The sequence below is a fragment of the Ursus americanus genome, chromosome 21, assembly GCF_024610735.1.
Source record: "Ursus americanus isolate L20-20 chromosome 21, mUrsAme1.1.p, whole genome shotgun sequence".
Taxonomy (NCBI): Eukaryota; Metazoa; Chordata; class Mammalia; order Carnivora; family Ursidae; genus Ursus; species Ursus americanus.
Window position 1 is genome coordinate 47,906,149 of NC_142147.1, and position 8,666 is coordinate 47,914,814.

An 8,666-nucleotide genomic window follows, 5' to 3' on the forward strand; every position below is an offset into this window, starting at 1 on the left:
TGTCCTCAAAGCATGGACTTTAAACATACAGGTAAATATATGGTTATAAGTATGACAAGTGCTGTGATGGGAAAATTCTGGGAACCATAAGGGCTACATACAGGAAACGTGCTGTCAGCTACGGGGGTGTGGAGTGGTCAGAAAAGCCTTCTTTGAGGAAATAGTGTTTGAGTAGACACAGGAAGTATGAGAAGAAACTAACTAGCCAAAGGGGATGGATGAGAGAAGGGGAAAGGGTCAGTTGGTGTTCCAACCAGAGGGAACATTGTATACCAAAGCTCTGCGGCCAGAAGAAAGCTGATGCCTCAAAGCGCTGAAGGGAAGCCTGTGTGGTGGAAGGACAGAGGCAAGGACAAGTAGAGAGAATGCAGCTGGAGGCAGGGGCAGGGCCAGGCCAAAAATCCTTAGAGTGGCCTGCATCACCTTGTCTAACCAGCATACCCCTTCATCACCCCCACATCTACACACCTTATCACTCAGATCCCCTCTGCTCTCGCTTAGCTCATTCTATTTCAGCTACATCATCCTCCGTGCTGTTTCCAGAACACTCCAGGCACATCGTACCTTCGGGCCTTTGCACCTGCTATGTCCCCTGCCTAGAATGCTCTTTCCCCTGATGTCCACGTGGCTGGACTTCATCACATCCTTCAGTGTCACTCCAGTGTCACCTCAGTGACACCAAATTAAATTCAACCCCCCCAACACACACACAAAAATTCATACACTACCCACTATAGCTCCCTCCCCTGCTTTGTTTTTCTTTAGAGCCCATCAAATTATCTGATATACTAAATATTTGACTTATTTATTTTGTTTAGAAGTTCAGCTCCTTAAGGACAGGGATTTTGTCCATTTTACTCACTCCTACATCTGCGGTCCTTGACGCTGAGCTTGGCACACAGTGGGCAACCAATAAATATTTGTTGAAGGGGTGAATATGCAGGGGAGGGGAGAGAAATGGTCAAATTTGCATTCTGAGCCCATAAGTCACTTGGGTGCCTTGTGTACATGAATCAGAAGGACTAAGTCTGGCAAGCAGAGCCAGTCTGTGGTTAAGGCTAGAGGAGAGAATTGTGTCCTTGAATCCTCGTGACAGTCCTATAAATCACATCCTTTTATTATCCCCATTTGACAGGTGAAAAAGCAGGCTCAGAGAGGTGAGGTGAGTTGCCCAAAGCCCATTTTATTCCAGTGTCTGTCTATACCTGTGTGCGTGATAGTTTCTGAAACTGATCAAGGCAGAGAAGGAGAGTGAGGCTCGAATTCTCTGTTTAGCCGGGATTAGAGAAGGAGCTTCACTGATACAACCACGGGGCTCAGCGAGAGAGCCAGAGGCAGGAGGCAGTGGGCCACCCAAGGTTATGGCTTCCTTCATCATTCCCTCTCTTTCTCTCATTTGTTAATTCATTCACTCATCCTCTATTACCTGAGCCCTGTGCACATCCTGAACCAAAGGCACCCACAGGTCACCAAGACAGCCTCAGCTCTGTCCTCCTGGGGCGCATTGTCCTGTGGAGGAGACAGAACCATCCAGATGGTGACGACCCGGAGTGAGCAGGGCTGGGATAGGCATGGGATGCGGATAATTGGTGCTTATCTCAACAAAGGACATTTATTACACACTCATGCAAATGAGGACATACTTCCAAAGTTAGACAAAGTCTCCAAAAATAGATCCTAGGGAGCAAGTAAGGACTCAAAGCGGTGCTGGTAGCGGGGACCCATGTTGAGCATTAGTGACGTTACTGACATGACCCTGAGATTTAACTGAAGCTACACACACAGAGACGCTCCTTGCAGCATCACGTCCAAGGAGAATAAAACGGGGAGAACCTGTACACCGTGACCTCAGAGAGCCGGGAGTAAATCGTGGTGATGCCTTCCCACTGTTTGGACTCACCATGCAGCAGCTTAGCCCCATCTTGCTGCTTACGCCTCTGCTTTCTACTTCTCTCTAGCAATGTCCTGTGCCTGCTGCCCATTCACCCCCACCTTACCCTGCCCTGCTCCTATTCCTCACTCACCTCCAGGTCTCAGAGACATTCCCTCCTCCAGGAAGCCCTCCCTGACCACCACCACCCCCCAGGCCGGGTCAGGCACCTTCTCTGGACTCCCCCATCCCATCTGTGGTTACTTTGTTCAAGCTGGGGGTGGGGTGGAGAAGGAAGGACATCTTAAAACCAGGAATATAATAAAATGAAATGGAGTATTGGGCTGACTTGAGCCAGGCATCATAGCAAGCATTCTGCTACCTGCCTGACGTCTTTTCTCACTGTTCCCCCTGCCCCCCAGCCTCTCCTCCCAGCTACCCTTGGGTTCCTGGCTCTTCCACGCAGGCACCACACCTGCAAGAGCCGGCTTATCTGTACAACAAATTACCCCCAAATGTAATGGTCGAGAACAACAGCATTTATTATATCAAGGTTTCTGTAGGTCAGGAATTGCACACAGCTGCAGACAGCCCAGCTCATCCGGGAAACGATCCCCCTGCTAAACTCACCAGGTGGTTGCTGGCAAGATTCATTCCCTTGCTGCCTGTTGGCCAGGACCACCTGCAGGTCCCTGCCACGTGGGCAGCTCTGCAGGCAGCCGCTTCATCCAATGGAGAAGGAAGAGAAGCCCAAGAGAGACGCAAGGAAGATGGAAGTCATGGTCTTTTCTAATCTGATGTCAGAAGTGACAGCCCATCACTCTTGCTGTATTCTGTTTCTTGGAATGCATCCTGGGGCGCCTGGGTGGCTCAGTCGGTTGAGCGCCTGACTCTTGATTTCGGCTCCGGTCCTGATCTCAGGGTCATGGGGTCGAGCCCTGAGACAGGCTCTGCGCTTGGCACGGATTCTGCTTGAGATTCTCTCTCTCCCTCTGCCCCTCTTCCCACTCGTTCTCTCTCTCTCAAAATAAATTTTTAAATCTTAAAAAAAAAATACATCCCTACATCCAGTTCATGGTCAAGGGCAAGGGGAGGGACCCAAGGGCATGAACAACAGAAGTGAGGGATCTCCAGAGCCACCCTAGAATGACCGCCTCCCTTTTCCTCCGGACCCCTGCAATCGTCCCTCTGTCTAGAAGGCTTTTCCCCCAGATCTCTGCGTGGCTTCCTCCCTCATGTCCCTCAAGCCTTCCGCAGAAGTCCTTTCCTCGCGAGACCTTCCTGACTATTTAAATTGCAGTACTCCCTAGTTAGGCTGAATAGCGGTCCCCAAAGATCTCCAGGCCCTGATCTCTGGAACCTGTGGACGCTCCTTTATATGGTAAAAGAGACTTTGCAGGTGTGAGGAAGTTAAGGCGCTCAAGATATCCAGGTGTGCCCTAAGTGTAATCACAGATGTCTTTATGGGGAGGCGGGGATCCAACAGCAGGACAGAGACAGAGGCAATGTAATAGGATCAAGATGCTGAATTGCAGGCTCTGAGGATGGAGGAAGGGGGCAGAGCCAAAAAGTACGAGGAACACAGCTCTAGAACTGAAAAAGGCAAGGAAACAGATTCTCCCGCCGAGCCTCGGGGAGCGCAGCCCTGCCAGCACCTGGATTTCAGCCGGCGATACTGATTCTGGACTTCCGACCTTCAGAACTGTATGAAAACTAAATGTGTGTCGTTTTAAGCCACGGAGTGTGGAGTCATTTGTTAAAGCAGCCACAGGAAACGAATACAGCTCCCAATCAGGTGCGAGAATATATCCGCCTCACCCGATTCGGGGTTTTTTTCCGTAATAGTGATCAGCATCTGAGATATTATTTTTTTGTTTATTCTATTTATTTTTTTAAGATTTTACTTATTTATTTGACAGAGAGAGAGACAGCCAGCGAGAGAGTGAACACAAGCAGGGGGAGTGGGAGAGGAAGAAGCAGGCTCCCAGCGGAGGAGCCTGATGTGGGGCTCGATCCCATAACGCCGGGATCACGCCCTGAGCCGAAGGCAGTCGCTTAACCGCTGTGCCACCCAGGCACCCCTCGGAATGTGTTTCTAAAAGGAAAGGCTCCGTAAAAACATAACCGCTCTGTCATTAGCATGCCTCCAACAAAAGTAGTACCCGTTGATTAATTTCAATCAAAGGTCCAGACAGTGTTTGAATTCGAGGGCAGGGACTCCTGTCTCCTCATTTACTTCTATTTTGCTACCTTATGTGGGCGAAAAGGACTTTGCAAACAGGATTAAGTTTAAGGATCCTGGGATGGGGAGATCGTCCTGGATTATCTGGGTGGGACTCGTGTGATCACAAGAGTCCTTGTAAGTGAAAGGACGAGGCAGGAGGGACAGAGCCAAGAAACGCAGGCACCTTCTAGCAGCTGGAGAAGGCAAGGAGAGCGCTTCTTCCTTAGAGTCTCTAGGAAGGAGCTCAGCCCTGCAGACACCTTGATGTGAGTTCCATGAGACCCATTTCAGCTGCCTGACCTCCAGACTGTAAGATGATACATTTGTATTGTTGAAGCCTTCAAGTTTGTGATAATTGGTTACAGCAGTAATGGGAAACTAACACACACTTTGCTCCTGGAAGTGGGGTGTCCCTGCAACAAATACCTGAACACATGGACGTGGATTTGGAACTGGAAAACCAGCAGAGGCTGGAAGAAGGTTGAGAAGATAATGGGAAAAGCCTCAAATGCCTTGAACAGACTGTTAGTAGAAGTATGGATGTTAACAATCCCGCTGGTGGGGACTCAGCAGGAAGTGAGGAACAAGACAGAACAAACCTGTATCATCGCAGGGAATACCTAACTCATCCTACACAGACCCTCGGTAGAAATGCAGGCGGCCTCTAGAAACTGGAAAAGGAGGGCTCCTGGGGGGCTCAGTTGGTTAAGGGTCTGCTTACGGCTCAGGTCATGATCTCAGGGTCGTGGGATTGAGTCCCGCATCGGGCTCCCCGCTCAGCGCGGAGTCTGCTTCCCCCTCTCCCTCTGCTCATTTCCCTGCTCACACTCTCCCCACCCCTAAAATAAATAAATACAATCTTAAAAAATAAATAAAATGCCAACCCACACGCAGAGCTGGTCCTTCTTTCCCTCTCTATTTATGCGGTAGTTTTCATGGATTCCTGGCCGGATGTCACAGACGAAGGCCAAGATGTGACCCAGGATTTCATCGCTGTTCTGCTGGAAGTAGGTCTGAGGATGGTCATTTTTCTCCTGCATCTCTTTCTCCACACCAGAGTACAGCTTCCTTAGCCTTGAACTCCTTCTCTCTTTGCAGGCAGTACTGTTCAATTTCAGTCGGAGCTTCTTCTTTGCCCTGCTTCAGCCTCCGGTTCTTCCACTTGCAGGCCTCCGACACCCTCTCAGCCTCCCACTTGTCAGGCCGGAGCAGTTGCCAGATGCCCTGCCCCTGGCTGGTCGTGGCGACGGCCACTCTGAAGCCAAGGTGAGCGGCCTAAACCAGCTCGATCACCCCCTGGGGTCCCCATTTCAGACTTCTTCTTCTTTTTTTTTTTTTAAAGATTTTATTTATTTATTTGACAGAGAGACAGCCAGGGAGAGAGGGAACACAAGCAGGGGGAGTGGGAGAGGAAGAAGCAGGCTCATAGCGGAGGAGCCTGATGTGGGGCTCGATCCCAGAACGCCGGGATCACGCCCTGAGCCGAAGGCAGATGCTTAACCACTGTGCCACCCAGGCGCCCCATCCCATTTCAGACTTCTGACACCCAGAGTTATAAGATAATAAATCTGTGTTATGTAAGCTACCCTGTTCATGGTAATTTGTTACGGCAATAATAGGAAACTAACCTCTGCTGTGAAAAAGAGAGATCAGACTGAATAAAGAAGCCCAGAAGAAACAAACATTATACAGAAAAAAACCAAGAAAGCTACAAAAGAATCACGAAACACCTATGTTTCGTTTACTTTGTGAAATACTTTGCAAGACAACAGTAAATATCACATTTATAAAGTAAGAGCTGGAGGCTATGCCAAGAATGAATAATTTAAGTAACAAGAAAGGTTCTTGGGTGGGGGCGCCTGGGTGGCACAGCGGTTAAGCATCTGCCTTCGGCTCAGGGCGTGATCCCGGCGTTATGGGATCGAGCCCCACATCAGGCTCCTCCGCTAGAAGCCTGCTTCTTCCTCTCCTACTCCCCATGCTTGTGTTCCCTCTCTCGCTGGCTGTCTCTATCTCTGTCAAATAAATAAATAAAATCTTAAAAAAAAAAAAAGGTTCTTGGGAATTCAAAATTACAGATGAAACATAAATTTTAAGAGAAGGATTAACGTCAAGGGAATCTAGAAAGTGAGGGGAAATTGACAAAGGGCTGGAAAACAGTAGTGAAAACCTAAGAAAATTGAAGGCTCAACTCAGGAGGTCCAACATCCAAATAATGAAGATTCCAGAAAAAGAGCAAGAAAATGAAGGGGAAGAAATCTACACAGAAATATGTAAGAAGGGGCTCCTGGGTGGCGCAGTCGTTAAAGCGTCTGCCTTCGGCTCAGGGCGTGATCCTGACGTTCCGGGATCGAGTCCCACATCGGGCTCCTCCGCTGGGAGCCTGCTTCTTCCTCTCCCACTCCCCCTGCTGTGTTCCCTCTCTCGCTGGCTGTCTCTCTGTCACATAAATAAATAAATAAATAAATAAATAAATAAATAAATAAATAAATAAAATCTTAAAAAAAAAAAAAAGAAAAGAAAAGAAATATGTAAGAAAATTTCCTGGAACCAAAGGGTGTGGCTCTCCAGATGGAGAGGACAGACTTAAGGTCAGAACAATTAAGGAATAAAGATTACAGTAAGGCCTATGAATGAATTTTCAGACCCAGAGAAAGAGGGAAGATTCCAAAAGCTTCCAGGAAAGAAAGCCAAAAAGCCAAAAAGCCAAAAAGCCAAAAAAAAAAAAAAAAAAAAAGAGCAAGCAACTTAAAAAAAAAAGTCAAGAAGCACCTGAATGGCTTGGTTAAGTGTCTGACTCTTGATACTGGCCCAAGTCATGATCTCAGGGTCATGAGATCGAGCCCTGCACCAGGCTCTGTGCTGGGTGTGGAGTCAGCTTGAGATTCTCCCTCTCCCTCTGACCCTCCCCAACCCACTGTCAGGGTCTCTCTCTCTCTCTCTCTCTAAAAAAAAAAAAAAAAAAAAAAGTCAAATACAATTTCAAAGGAAAGGAAAGGGAGAATGGGAACAAATCTAAGGGGAAAAAAACAGCTTTCCCTTGTTCTCTAAACTTGCATTCCAAGTCAGGGTGCAAAGAGATTTGAAAGTAAACGGATACATATATTTCCAACCTAGGATTTTATACCCAGCCCAAATTATAATAAAGGGGAAGGGTAGAATGAAGCTATATTTAGTTTTTAAGAACCCGAAAATATTTACCTCTTCTTCACCCTTTTAAGAGAACAACTGGAGGGTGTGCTCCACCAAAATGAAGAGTCAACCAGGTAAGACAAAGACATGGGATCCAGGAAATAGTGTCCAACTCAGGGAGGTCCCAGGATAGCATAGCACGGGCCTAGAGAGCAGCACGTCCAGATTAAAGTAAGAGAGAGGACTTCAGGGGCGCCTGGGTGGCACAGCGGTTAAGCGTCTGCCTTCGGCTCAGGGCGTGATCCCGGCATTCTGGGATCGAGCCCCGCATCGGGCTCCTCTGCTATGAGCCTGCTTCTTCCTCTCCCACTCCCCCTGCTTGTGTTCCCTCTCTCGCTGGCTGTCTCTATCTCTGTCAAATAAATAAATAAATAAATAAATAAATCTTTAAAAAAAAAGAGGACTTCAAGTGGGAGAAAAAAATAACAAAGACCTTGAATGAACTGATAGGAGTATGGACAATCACATGGAACATTTGAGAAATATTAAGTATAAGTGCATATAAAATTAAGCATGTGACAAAGTTAATTATTCTCAAAGATTTTTAAGTGTGTATGAAGAGGAAAATGCTAGTATATTCACGGCTCTGCAGTGAAAACATTTACATATGACATTGTAAAAACGATTGATTGATATAAAAATTATGACATGATTTCATTGGGAGGGAGAAAGTGGCGTCAACCTGAGCTCAAGCCTCACCTAGTGTAGCAGGAAGTCGGTACAGAACGTCTAAAATTGGCTATCAAGAAATAGCAGTATCGGGGCGCCTGGGTGGCTCAGTCGTTAAGCGTCTGCCTTTCACTCAGGGCGTGATCCCGGCGTTCTGGGATCAAGCCCCACATCAGGCTCTTCTGCTGGAAGCCTGCTTCTTCCTCTCCCACTCCCCCTGCTTGTGTTCCCTCTCTCTCTGGCTGTCTCTCTCTCTGTCAATAAATAAATAAAATCTTAAAAAAAAAAAAAAGAAATAGCAGTATCAGCCTATTTAGAAACATGGAAGAGGGGCACCTGGGTGGCTCAGTCGGTTGGGCATCTGCCTTCTGCTCAGGTCATGAACCCTGAGTCCTGGGATCGAGCCCCATATCTGGCACTCTGCTCAGCGGGGAGCCTGCTTCTCCCTCTCCCTCTGCCTGCCACTCCCCCTGCTTGTGCTCTCTGTCAAGTAAATAAATAAATAATAAATAAATAAAATCTTTTTAAAAAAATGGAAACATGGGAGAAAACACTAGAAGAAACAGGTAAAGCAGCCGAAAGTGGTTGCCTCTAGAGAGCAAAGAGGAGTGGAGAGAGATGGCACAGAGGACTGCTTTTTTTTTTCATAAATATTTTAGTATAGTTTGATTTTTTTTTTTTCAGTAATCTCTACACCCAGTGTGGGGATCA

The 8,666-nt window shown here is 47.4% G+C and overlaps 1 pseudogene; it reads right to left on the bottom strand.

The window, feature by feature from the left end:
* Positions 1-3,180: 3,180 nt before the first annotated feature.
* LOC123797597 (V-type proton ATPase subunit G 1 pseudogene) lies at positions 3,181-7,375 on the bottom strand (annotated as a pseudogene).
* Positions 7,376-8,666: the final 1,291 nt, after the last annotated feature.